We start from the raw sequence: 14007 nt of genomic DNA on the forward strand, positions 1-14007 counted from the left end.
ACATCAAGGAAGAAAACAAACAAAAAGAGAAAAATATGAGAAGTAGAATCTTTAAATATGATATCAAAAGGAAAAGTTTGTGACCTCTATGGGGCTGCCAAAAATGTCCATCTGGCTTACAAGTGTTCTTGTAGTAGTAACCGAAAGGGGAGAGAGTGAAGGGAAAGAGAAGGAAAGAGAGATAGAGAAGGAGGAAGAAAGAAAGAAAAAAGGGGGGAGCACTTACTGGAAGCTTCTGGGCGCCCTTTTTCGAATGGAACATTTAGAAAGTTCGTTTGTTGGGGCTTTTACTTTCTGAGTTTGTGTTGTTTAAAAGTTCTTTTTTGTCAGTCCCCTTCCTGGAAACTCGTTCCGTAGTCCTTTTTGCAAAGGTTAAAATTCCATGGAGGCAGAATATTTTTGAGTTTTCAAGTATCTTAGAAACTTTCCAGCGGCGAATTTTCTTTTCAAACTTCAATTATCCTTTTCTCGATAATTATATTCAGTTTTCAAGTGTCTTAGAAAACTTTCAGGCGAATTTTCTTCTCAAAACTTCAATTATCTTTTTCTCGATAATTATATTCAGTTTTCAAGTGTCTTAGAAAACGTTGAGGCGAATTTTCTTCTCTTGGTTCTTTTTTCAACGATTTTAATGTCTCGTCAGGACAGAGTTGCACAACGCCTTAGTAAATTTCCAGACGTCCCTTTTTATCCGAGACCTTAAGGGAATACATTCGATACTTGTTGTCTCGACGACGCCTTTTCCACAACTGTCGAATTAACTCAAAAATGTCACACACGAGCTTCAATTTAGCACGAAAACATCTCATCCAATCAACGGGCATAAGGGAGTCAGGTGACATTAAAAAAGGGGGAAGCTAGGGAAAGGGGCAGGAAAGGGGTTAAGAAGAAAGGAAGGAAGAACAGAAACAGCAGAAAGAAGGAAAGAAAAAAAGGAAAGAAAGATGGTGGAAGATAATTTCCACATTATTAATTTCGTACGCTGAAAACAAAAATGGAAAAATTATTACTTGTTTATTATGCCCTTTTTTTTTTAAAATGGTACAAAAGTTATATTCATAATATTAACTTATAATAAAGTTACATTGTATTACATACAGGGGGTTAATTCTGTGGTGAACTTTGGAGGTGCCTAGTGTTTTGTAACTATTATGTGCTTCCACCTAAGAATTTAATAAAAAATATATTATGAAACTTGCATTTAACCTAAAAACTATTGAAAAATAGCACGTTACCAAAAATACATAAGCACTTTCTTTTCTCATTTTTTGTAAATTCGGAAGTAGGGTTTTTTCGTGTGTGCTGAAAACGAATATCACATTTAAATTTCCGTAAATAAGTAGTTTTCCGTATATTAGATAATGTAAGTCTTTTTTATGAGTGATTATCATTGTTGTATGTGCAAGCACACACAATTTTTCCGGCAAAAATATGTTCAAATTAGGAATAATAAAGGTCCAAGGATCAACCCCTGATGTAGACCTGCATTTATATCATATCGTTTAGATGTACAACCGTCAACGACCATCTGGGTTCCTCTCTTATTTAAGAAGGATTTGATTATTTTAAGTATTCATCCAGTGACCTGATTTTCCTGAGAAGACCATCATGCCATCAAAATCCTTAGATATATCTAGGGCTACCGCCCTACCCTACCCTGCTTTATCCAGTGTATGGCTCAAGATATCAGCTGTAGGCCGGACTTGTCTAAATCCATATTGTTGTTTCTTCAGAAGTTTAGCATCTGTGAGGTGGTGGACTCGAGCTTGGTTGATTATGGACTGAAATATTTTGGGGAAAAGAGGGGGCTAGTGGGGCGATAATTTAATGGGTCAGTTCTTTTGGCAGTCAGGAAAGGAAGATTCTTTGTTGTAAAGTTTAGAGAGGACTGTAGCAAACTAAGCAAAGCATTGTTTTAATAGCACAGCCTGGATGAGATTGGGTTCACATGCTTTTGAGGTGTCTAGGTTTTTGCTGATTAAAAATTACATTTTTTGTGATATTTTTTCACTTGCAGCAAACTTCTCTTGCATTTACATAAGATTTTTTTTCAGACTTTTGGACTAAGTAATTATCCTTTCTTAGATATAATCCTTTTTCAAGTGTTCTGTCCAAATGGATTCAGTCAGTAAGAATAGTCTTGAAAAAGGATGCTTTAAAATTCATAAGAAGAAATACAAAAAAGATTTAAGGAAAATATCACAATATGCTGATAAGAATAGACTGTTTAAATTGAAAGTGAAACAAGCAAATGGACCCTCTCCATCTTTCTATTATCCATCACATCCAAATATATCAATTTTGAAATATTCTGATATTCTTAGCTCAGTTGATCCAATAACTGAAACAGGAATATCTTATAAACTTTCAAAAAATGAGCTGAAAAATGCATCATATATTTTAGAAAGAAAAATTATGAAAGAAAAATCTAAATAAATACTTTAATGTTCATTATTATAAAAATGTTTCAGTAAAACAAATTTTTCATTTTGAAATGTATTCTAATGAACACATGTTGATTTCTTGTGTATATATACACAAGAAATCAACATGTGTTCATTAGAATACATTTCAAAATAGTGTATACTTAAGACTTCTAAAAATGTCAAAGAAACTGTTTACCATCGCCATCAAATGTTGTTTATTCTTTTGATACTATAACCTAATTAAATCTCAATGCACTTTTTAGAAATTTTTATTACATCACTGTTGTAAAACAAATGCTGTATACCTTTTAAATAAGGTTTTTATTAGCACAAAAGAACGATACGTCGGGTCCGACGTCAACACTATAAAGTAACATGACGGACACTACTGGAGTAGTATACAGAGCTAGCGCTTCGTCAGGGAGAGTGCTATTTGGAAGTTTCGTATCCATACGAACACAATACAAAATTCTCCCCTCCATTAAATTAGAAAGTTCCTGCCGTGGGTGGAAAGTTCATTCAAGTATTAGTGCATGAAGGTGGGTTGATCACAACCAATGCAAGGAATGTAGGTTCAGGTTCGCAATGAATCACTAATTCAGCCAGCACAAGGAGTGCAATTTAATAGTTCTGATGCGCAAAATAAATTTAATCAAGATTCACTAAACTCTAGAATCACAAATTCAACTTATCTGGTAGTCTTCTGCTACGTTCTGACCGTCGAAAAATATTCTACTGGTGGGGGTGAATCGTGCTGATCTGCTAGTGTATCATTCCAGTTTTCCAAATCATGTGAGTGATCGGTGAATTGGAAGGGGTCAAGTCACGTGTAGATACAGTCATCTGTCTACCCTCGTTAGATCGAACAAAGGCACAATGGGGGTTAGCATCTAGAAGTTCAACCTTAACCTGTGGTTCATATTTAGTTAACCGGTTGTGTCTCTGCATTAAAACAAAACCAGATTCGGTCATCCAAGACAGTACCGCTGTCCCGGACACTGATCTTCTTGGGTGTTTAAACAGGTGCTCATGAGGTGTCTCATTTGTGGCTGTGAATATTAAAGACCGAATAGAATGGAGGGAGTCTGCTAAAACCTCTTCTCAGTGTTCAGTCGGCAAACCTTTGTCTTCCAATGCTAATGAAATAGTTTTCCACACTGTTTCATTCATTCGCTTCACTTGACCATTCCCCTGCGGGTGATATGGAGTGCTGTAGCTTTGCCATGCATATAATTCTTGTACTCAGCACTCTTGAAACAACTCCCGTTATCTGAATGAACTTGGCTGGGCATACCAAATATAGAAAACAGGTGGAAGCAAGATTGCAGTACACTCTGGGTACTTGTGTCTTTGCAAGGGTATACAAATGGGAAGCGGCTGTATTCATCAACTAATACCAACATATACTTATTTGGGGTAGATGAAGGTAGGGGTCCTTTAAAATCGAAGTTCAACCTCTTGAAAGGTTAGGTTGATTTGATTAAATGCCCATCAACAGGGCGAAAAAATCTTGGTTTGCACTTGTTGCAAACAATACAGTCCTTTGTCATCTGCCGAATATTCTCAAGAGAATAAGGGAGGGTTCTACTCCTTATGAAGACCATCATCCTTGTAATCCCAGGATGGCACAAGGATCAATGCAAATTGAGGAGGTTGTTACTACTATTCACAGTAGCGCAAGAATCACGTGTCAATGCGTCAGCTATTTTCACCAGGGCGATAGATAATGTTGAAATTGAAGCATGAAAGCTCCAATCTCCAACGGAGCAATTTATCGTTTTTTATTCAACTAACAAAATCTTCAGATTTATCAAAAACGCCCGATAGAACATAAACAAAAAAAAAATGCACATTTTTACGTGAAATTAATTTTTTTTATTTACACATGGCTTGTTGCACATAACTTAAAACTTAGCTATATTTTGTTAATTTTTTTTAAGTTATGTAACTGTACAGTATAATAAAAAAAATAATTTAACAAAATGATAGATATATCAAAAACGCCCGACAGAACATAAGAGAATTAAATAAGTAAAAAAAAAAATGAGGCACATTTTTTAAAATGAAAAATTTTTTCCGTCACAGTCACACGCTATTAAAAATGTTCTTTTGCTTTAAAATGTATCCAGTTTAATTTTTAAAAGATAATTTATCAATGCTGAAGTTTATCCAACCGAAAAAAGATAAAGCAAAGAACATATGAATAAAGTTTGAAAGAAGATATAGAAAATAAACAACTGACATTATTTTTTAAATTGTAAATTTTCATTTCTTTTATTGACGCGCTTGTTGCACTAAAAATATTATTTTAAACAATAACTTTCTATAACTTTTAAATAAACAAAAACAAACTCACTTATCCATAGTGAAACAAGTTGTTTGTTTACATTTTCGTTAGGTGGTGCAACTCGTTCGAGCTGACAGTTGATTTTCGTGATGATATTTGTACTTCGGTCACTTGGGACTAAGTTGTAAATCTCAATGTGTAGGTACACTCACTTTAATTAGTGGCGCTCCTTGATTTATGGACATAGTAAATATGACACCAACAGATTATTAAAGAGGAGATATTTGTCTACAAAACGGTGTAATTTTCGGAATGTTTTCAATTGAATTTCTTTCATATTTCTTTCACTGAATTTTTCAAGTCGGATGTTTTTGTGAAAAACAACTTAAAACCCTTTTTTAAGCCCACCATATTGATAAATGACCTTTTTTCTTTAAAATGGTACTATTTTTTTTATATGTAGAGACTCACAATATCGTGCGCACCAAATTTGAAAAACACCAACATTTTTTTTGTGTGAAAAATGAAGCGGCATTCACCAAAATCAGTGACATAACTTGAAGTAGCTTGGAAAAAAAACTATTAAAGACACAAGAAAAATAATTATATATCTGTAAAGCAAAACTATTAAATTTTATTTAAATCAAAACTTTATCAAAATAATCCAAAAAATAAACGAGATATCGCAAGTTGAAGTTAAGGAAATTTAACTTTATTTACCAGTTTTCGCATCCTAAACTAGTTTGGGATACCTATTTATACTATATCGTTTTGCGTTATTTTTGGATATTTTCATTACCGAAACATGTCAATTCATTAAATATGGCTGGCTACACTCGGACATCAATATTTCAGCATTATTTTTTCTAAAAATAAATGTGCGAAAATAAACATATTTTTTTTGATTAAAAAAATAAAAACAGTTCCCTATTCCTTTCTATACACTATACTTACATACAAAAATTAAATTGGCTAAAAAAATTTTTAAACGATATACATGTCCATACTAAAATAAAACCCTCGTGTTTCCACCATTAAGGTATCCACAAGTATTGACAACATAAACATAACATTTTGCCTTTTTTTTTTCGTTTGTATTCAACTTAGACAAACTGAGCCACAGAAATGCGTGGCCGGGTACAACTAGTAAAATAATAAAACGATTGGTAAATAAATAAAAGGTGGAATTTTCTCTATAAACATCTTAAAACATCTCTAAAAAAATCTTCATTGAATAAACATGTATCAGTTGTCTTTGCTTATCGTTTGATCGTTAATGTGTGTTCGCATCTCAAATGGACTATTATATTTCACTAGAGATGTGAACACATGTTAACAATCAAATGATGAGCAAACACAACTGATACACATGTTTATTCAGTGAAGATTTTTATTAACTGCTGCTATTAGGCGTTAGTATTAGTCAGAGATTGCCATCCAAAAGGTAGAAGTGACCAAGGGATATAACTTCAGTTTAACTCTACACAACATTACACACAATGAAAAAATAACAAAATATCAGTACCTAAGGAATGATTTAAAAATATGGTCCCTCAAAATAAATCGTTATACCAGCAACTGGCCTAATGAAGAAAAATCTTAAGAAATATTTGGAAACAATCCCTGGAAGACCAAGCTGTCTTGAAATACAGATACCATAAAGGGAACAACGTTTATTCTTAAAAGAGCCTTCGGATATAAATTTAAATTTATATCCGAAGGCTCTTTTAAGAATAAACGTTGTTCCCTTTATGGTATCTGTATTAGCTTAGCTCCCTTGATTTCATAAAACTAAGCAAAGTAAAATAATAAAGAAGTGGCATGTAGTAATCAAAAAGTGCTTAATATCCTAATCTACTCGTAACAAGCAATATGGTTTCCGTCCTGCATGTACTACTGACTGTAATTGCACATAGAATCAGTGAATCTATCAACGAAGGTTTCATCTCAAGAACAACAGTTCTTAATATATCAAAGGTAATTGATAGGGTTTGGTATAAAGGTCTACTTCACAAGATTTCCAGCTAAGAAATATGTGAAAATGTCTTCTTAACCATCAAATCTTTTCTCTCTGATAGTCATCGATAGGCAAAAGTCTGAAGCTCACAGTATCAACGCTGGCGTGCCTCATCTTGGACCTAACTCTCATTCTTATCGTCATCAATGATCTCTCAAATCACATTCTAAGTTCTTTTGTCAACATATATACAGATGACGCTATGATCTATGCCTGCACTTCAAAGGTCAACATGACCATATGCATGTGGTACAATGGGGTAAAAAATGGCTGCATCCAAAACCAATATTTTATCTTTTCACCATAAATGATCTGATCCCCACTTGGTTCCAATTGATATGAATGGCTCTCGTCTAAAAAAGGCTCCCTGTTTTAAAAACCTTCTGGGTCTGACTTTTACTGCTGCCCTGAAATGGAACACTTACATTAAATCTGTTGTCAAAATAGCCGGAAAAATGGTTGCGTTATTTTACCACTCTAGAAGAAGGTATCTCACTCCTGACGCAATCCTCTGCCTGTATATGAACCAGATACATCATAAAATGAAGTCATACTGTTATCATATCTGGGCAGGAACTGCTTGGAGGATCCTATCCTGCCTCGACAAAGTTCAAAACTAGCTTAGAAACCTAGTAGGTGATGCAACCTTTTTCTCACAGAAGATATATATGATTCTGAGTGCAAGAAAACCAAAGAGAGTGCTCAATTACAAGGGTTAGAGCATATTATTTATTAATGTAAATATACAGACTTTAGGGATGGAGCATTCGTTTTTTTAAATGTTTCTTTCATAAAACTTCTGACCTGCTGATCGAATAAACTCTTCTCTGCATAAATTTGATGAAATTAAGTTGGGTCTATTAATGAAACTCTTGTTTCAGTCATGCTCTAGGGCCAGTATGAATAGCTGTGTATGTGTGTGTTTGCTAATCAAATTTCATTGGTAATTTTTTTGCAGATTACTTTAGATGTTTTCATCACAGTTTGCATAAATTATTTTGACGGTTTGGAGGGGTAGGGGAGAAAAGTGAATGATTGCCATCCCTCAAAATTAAAATATTTCAGATTTGCATAAAATTTCAAGTATAATGTACTTTCTTTTTTAGATAGTAGACACGTATAATGAGTTATATAAGATTTATTTTTGAATGGAGCAAATAGATACAAATATCCTTCCCCACAGGAAAAAAATAACTTTTTTAAGATGGAGTATAACAAGTTATACTTTATTTAACCCTTTTAAAAAATAAATGTCCCGATTAAGTCTCTTTTTCTTTATTTTTGCATGTAGTGTTAACCCCTCCACCTACTAGTCATAAAAAAGATGGGTTTTATTTAAAATAATGTACACGTGAAATATGACAGTCCAAAATAAAATAATAGGATACTTATGTCTCAAATAAAACTATTTCTGTACACGAAAAATTATGAAAAATATAGTTTTTAATAAAAAAATCCAATTAATTTACTAGTCAGAGTCAACAAACTCTGAAACACAAGCCTCCATGGCATCTTTATATTAAAGAAAAAAGATAAGCTATGATAGATTTCATTAAAGACACATAATCGTATCACTTCAATGTATTTAATATGACGGTTTTTCACCACTTTTATGTTGTCTTATAAAGATTAGGCTTAAGATATGTTTAGAATCCTTATTCTAACTTTAATCGAAATTCATGCTATGATTTTTGATGTAATGCATCTGGGTTCCTCCCAACAAGAATATGATTGACTGTACAAACTGGTAGAGCAACTTGGGAGAAACACTGAAAGATATGCTGAAAGCAGCTGTAACTACTAACATCTGTTCATTAAGGTGACTTACTCGATTGTATTATTCCATTACTACAGCTGTGACATGACCAGTTGAGCAGGGCGCTGAAGGCTGCCAAAACCACAATTACAAATAAAGGTCTCGTCCACATAGCCTAGGGTTGAAATGTACTAGCTAAGTGTGTGGAGTTAATACCCTTCTAATTAAGTAACGAAAATATAAAACTAATTATAATATAAATATATATAATATGAAACTAATTAAATAACGTATTTAATTGGAAATATAAATATATAAATATTTAATATTTATATAAATATATATAAAACTAATTAAGTAACGTATTTAATTGGAAATATAAACTAATCTATATAATTATAAAACTCAAATGACCTTGTAACGAGTGTTGTAACCGAACATCTGGTTTACGACTTCTGGTTGCGCATGCGTACATAATCAATGCGATAATAAAAGGTATTGTTTTACTGTGTACATTTGCAGTGTCCCAATTGTTTTTTTCGCTATTAAATTAAAAGATATATCAAAATTTGAATTAACTTTAAGTATTATAGTATATGGGTACTTGATGACGAGTATGGACCCTGCGCAAACATTGGTCTATTTCAAGCCATGAAAAATAATAATAAAAAGTCAAAGAAAAGGCTAAATTGATTTTAAACTCAAAATAATCAAGCGTGTTTTTTGTTTTGACTTTTTTTTTCTTTGTGTAAATTTCATTCATACTTTTATTTTGTGTTTTTATTTTATTTCATTTTAAATTTATTTTTTATTTTAATTCATTTTAAATTTATTTTGATTTTTATTTCATTCTAATTTTAAATTCATTTTTATTTTATTTTCTCTACGAAATATTTTTTGTACATTTATAATAAAAAGTGCTTACACAACTATTTGAATGGACAAAGGACTTTGATTCTTCTCATAACTTCCTCGAAAAATGAAAAATACTTGCAGATGTTTGTCAACAGGAGATGCCTCTAATGAAGTATTGTGACATGAAGATTTTTCGGTGCAAAATTCATGTCAGAAGACATCCAGTAAAAAAGGATCTTTTTAAAAAAAATCCAAGTTTACTTTACAAGAATTTATAAAAATTTTGTATGTCTGGTCTAGACAGATCACTGGTGTTGTTGCTGCTTACCTATGCGAATTAAATGTGACTACCATTTATCAATTTGGCATTTTCTTGGGCTTAAGATTTTGTTTTTTTTTGGGGGGGGGGACTGAAAAAATTTTTCATGGCTTAATAGACCCATGTCTGTGCGGGGTCCACACTCAGAATCAAGTACCGGTATCTGTTCAGTGCACATTTACCTACAAGTATGGCAAACCACTTATAATTCAATGTCTGTAAGTTATTATTTTCAAAAATAAATAATTATAAACATAACGACTCATAGAAATCTATCCATATTCTTTTTTCATTTTAATATACTTTCATAGAAATGTTTCTGTTATGTCACAAAATACTATTTTCTTTACGTCACAAGTGTCACGGGCATACATTAATTCCATAGCTAATAAATTATACTGACCCAACGGGTCACGAATAGTCTAGTTATAATATAAATATATAAATATTTAAATAAATATATATAATATAAAACTAATTAAGTAACATATTAATGTAATTGGAAATATAAAACTAATTATAATATAAATATTTATATGAATATATATAATATAAAACTAATTAAGAAACGTATTTAATTAGAAATATAAAAGTAATTATAATATTAATATATATTTAATATTTATATAATTATATGATGTATAAAACTAATTAAGTAACGTATATAATTGGAAATATAAAACTAATTAAAATATAAATATATAAATATTTAATATTTAAATAAATATATATAATATAAAATTTATTAAGTAACATATTGAATTGGAAATATAAAACTAATTATGATTTAAATATATAAGCATTTAATATTTATATAAATATATATAATATAAAACTAATTAAGTAACGTATTTAATTGGAAATATAAAACTAATTATAATATAAATATATAAATATTAAATATTTAAATAAATATATATAATATAAAATTAATTAAGTAACATATTAAATTGGAAATATAAAACTAATATAAATATACAAATATTTAAATAAATATATATAATATAAACCTAATTTAGTAACATATTTAATTGAAAATATAAAACTAAATATTTAATATTTATATAAATATAATTTAAAAATAATTAAGTCATGTATTTAATTGGAAATACAAAACTAATTATAATATAAATATATAAATATTTAATATTTATATAAATATACATAATATAAAACTGATTAAGTAACATATTTAATTGAAAATATAAAACTAATTATAATATAAATATTTATATAAAATATAATATAAAACTAATTAAGAAACGTATTTAATTGGAAATATAAAAGTAATTATAATATTACTATATAAGTATTTAATATTTATATAATTATATGATATATAAAACTAATTAAGTAACGTATACAATTGGAAATACAAAACTAATTATAATATAAATATATAAATAAATATATATAATATAAAACTAATTAAGAAACGTATTTAATTGGAAATATAAAAGTAATTATAATATTACTATATAAGTATTTAATATTTATATAATTATATGATATATAAAACTAATTAAGTAACGTATACAATTGGAAATACAAAACTAATTATAATATAAATATATAAATAAATATATATAATATAAAACTAATTAAGTAACGCATTTAATTGGAAATATAATACTTATCTATATATATAAAAGCGAAAATGTGTGTATGTTTGTGTGTCTGTAACTTAATTACATAGAGGCTTCTTGGGAAACATTCCTTGAAAAGCTGGTCCTGGATATGACCTTAAACTATATCCAATGGTGAAGGCCCCCAACTTGCGGGCTTTGGGAAGTGTGGGGCTATCAGTTAATTGCCATTGCCTCCAGGTCCACTCGAACCTAAAGCGGTAGTACCTGTTTGTGCCCCAACTGACTTGAACAAAAACAAAATCCAAATATATCCTATTATAAACTTTCTTCCAAATCGCTGGAATTGGCATTAAATGACCTGAAAACGGTTGATATGCCGGAAAACAAAACACAACCAACCAATCTTTAAACGCATATCAATTTATTCAAAATGAATTTTAAGAAAATATGTTCTCATTACATTTTATTTACATATATAAATCTTTCTCCCTGAATCTTCACTAAATAATATCAGATGAATGTATAATTTGATTATACTTTATATGTTCTGTTCGTTTTCTCATATCATCAAAAACCAATTTGTTTCGATGTATGAATGGTTACATTTTACCTTTTCTGTGAACACATAATCAATTTGATGTCTTTGAACATATTTCTGGAATTAAAAACAGATTGCCTATTAAACTGTTTACTTTCAAAACTTTATGCCATGTTTTTCATAAAATATCTTTATATTCTACATATTTTATTCTACATATTTTATTCTACATATTTTATTCCACATATTTTATTCTACATATTTTTTTCTACATATTTTATTCTACATATTTTATTCTACATATTTTATTCCACATATTTTATTCTACATATTTTATTCTACATATTTTATTCCACATATTTTATTCCACATATTTTATTCTACATATTTTATTCCACATATTTTATTCTACATATTTTATTCTACATATTTTATTCTACATATTTTATTCCACATATTTTATTCCACATATTTTTTTCTACATATTTTATTCTACATATTTTATTCTACATATTTTATTCCACATATTTTATTCTACATATTTTATTCTACATATTTTATTCCACATATTTTATTCCACATATTTTATTCTACATATTTTATTCCACATATTTTATTCTACATATTTTTTTCTACATATTTTATTCTACATATTTTATTCTACATATTTTATTCTACATATTTTATTCCACATATTTTATTCTACATATTTTTTTCTACATATTTTATTCTACATATTTTATTCTACATATTTTATTCTACATATTTTATTCTACATATTTTTTTCTACATATTTTATTCTACATATTTTATTCTACATATTTTATTCTACATATTTTTTTCTACATATTTTATTCTACATATTTTTTTCTACATATTTTATTCTACATATTTTATTCTACATATTTTATTCTACATATTTTTTTCTACATATTTTATTCTACATATTTTTTTCTACATATTTTATTCTACATATTTTATTCTACATATTTTATTCTACATATTTTATTCTACATATTTTATTCTACATATTTTATTCCACATATTTTATTCTACATATTTTATTCTACATATTTTATTCTACATATTTTATTCCACATATTTTATTCTACATATTTTATTCTACATATTTTATTCTACATATTTTATTCCACATATTTTATTCTACATATTTTTTTCTACATATTTTATTCTACATATTTTATTCTACATATTTTATTCCACATATTTTATTCTACATATTTTTTTCTACATATTTTATTCTACATATTTTATTCTACATATTTTATTCTACATATTTTATTCTACATATTTTATTCTACATATTTTTTTCTACATATTTTATTCTACATATTTTATTCTACATATTTTATTCTACATATTTTTTTCTACATATTTTTTTCTACATATTTTTTTCTACATATTTTATTCTACATATTTTTTTCTACATATTTTATTCTACATATTTTATTCTACATATTTTATTCTACATATTTTTTTCTACATATTTTATTCTACATATTTTATTCTACATATTTTATTCTACATATTTTTTTCTACATATTTTATTCTACATATTTTTTCTACATATTTTATTCTACATATTTTTTTCTACATATTTTTTTCTACATATTTTATTCTACATATTTTTTTCTACATATTTTATTCTACATATTTTATTCTACATATTTTATTCTACATATTTTATTCTACATATTTTTTTCTACATATTTTTTTCTACATATTTTATTCTACATATTTTATTCTACATGCTAATTTCCACTTTTAAGAAAAGGTTCTCATTACATTTGATATTTTACATAAATAAATCTTCGTACCTGAATCCTCACGAAATAATATCAGATGAATGCATGTGATTATATTGTTTATGTAATGTTTGTTTGCTAATTTCGTCAAAAAACCTTTCCACTTTCTCTTCCAGCTTTTATATGACTAATAGAAAGTCATAATTCACCAACATTTATTTATAATTATAGCATATGCACTAAATATTGAATAACAAAGCAATGTAATTTTATGAGTCCACCCACCCCTTGTGTGTAATGAGTAACCAGATATTTTCTAAAATTCATGAATATTTTTATTTGAATTTTCCAATTTAAAACATTTATATTTAGTTATTTATTTTTTTTAACCGAAGAGTGCTCCTTTAATTGGTTTCCTTCAGTTTATATTGTGTAGACATTCATTTGCCTATAA

Source organism: Euprymna scolopes, chromosome 35 (genome assembly GCF_053919585.1).
Source record: "Euprymna scolopes isolate OS-2025 chromosome 35, ASM5391958v1, whole genome shotgun sequence".
NCBI classification, from domain to species: Eukaryota; Metazoa; Mollusca; class Cephalopoda; order Sepiida; family Sepiolidae; genus Euprymna; species Euprymna scolopes.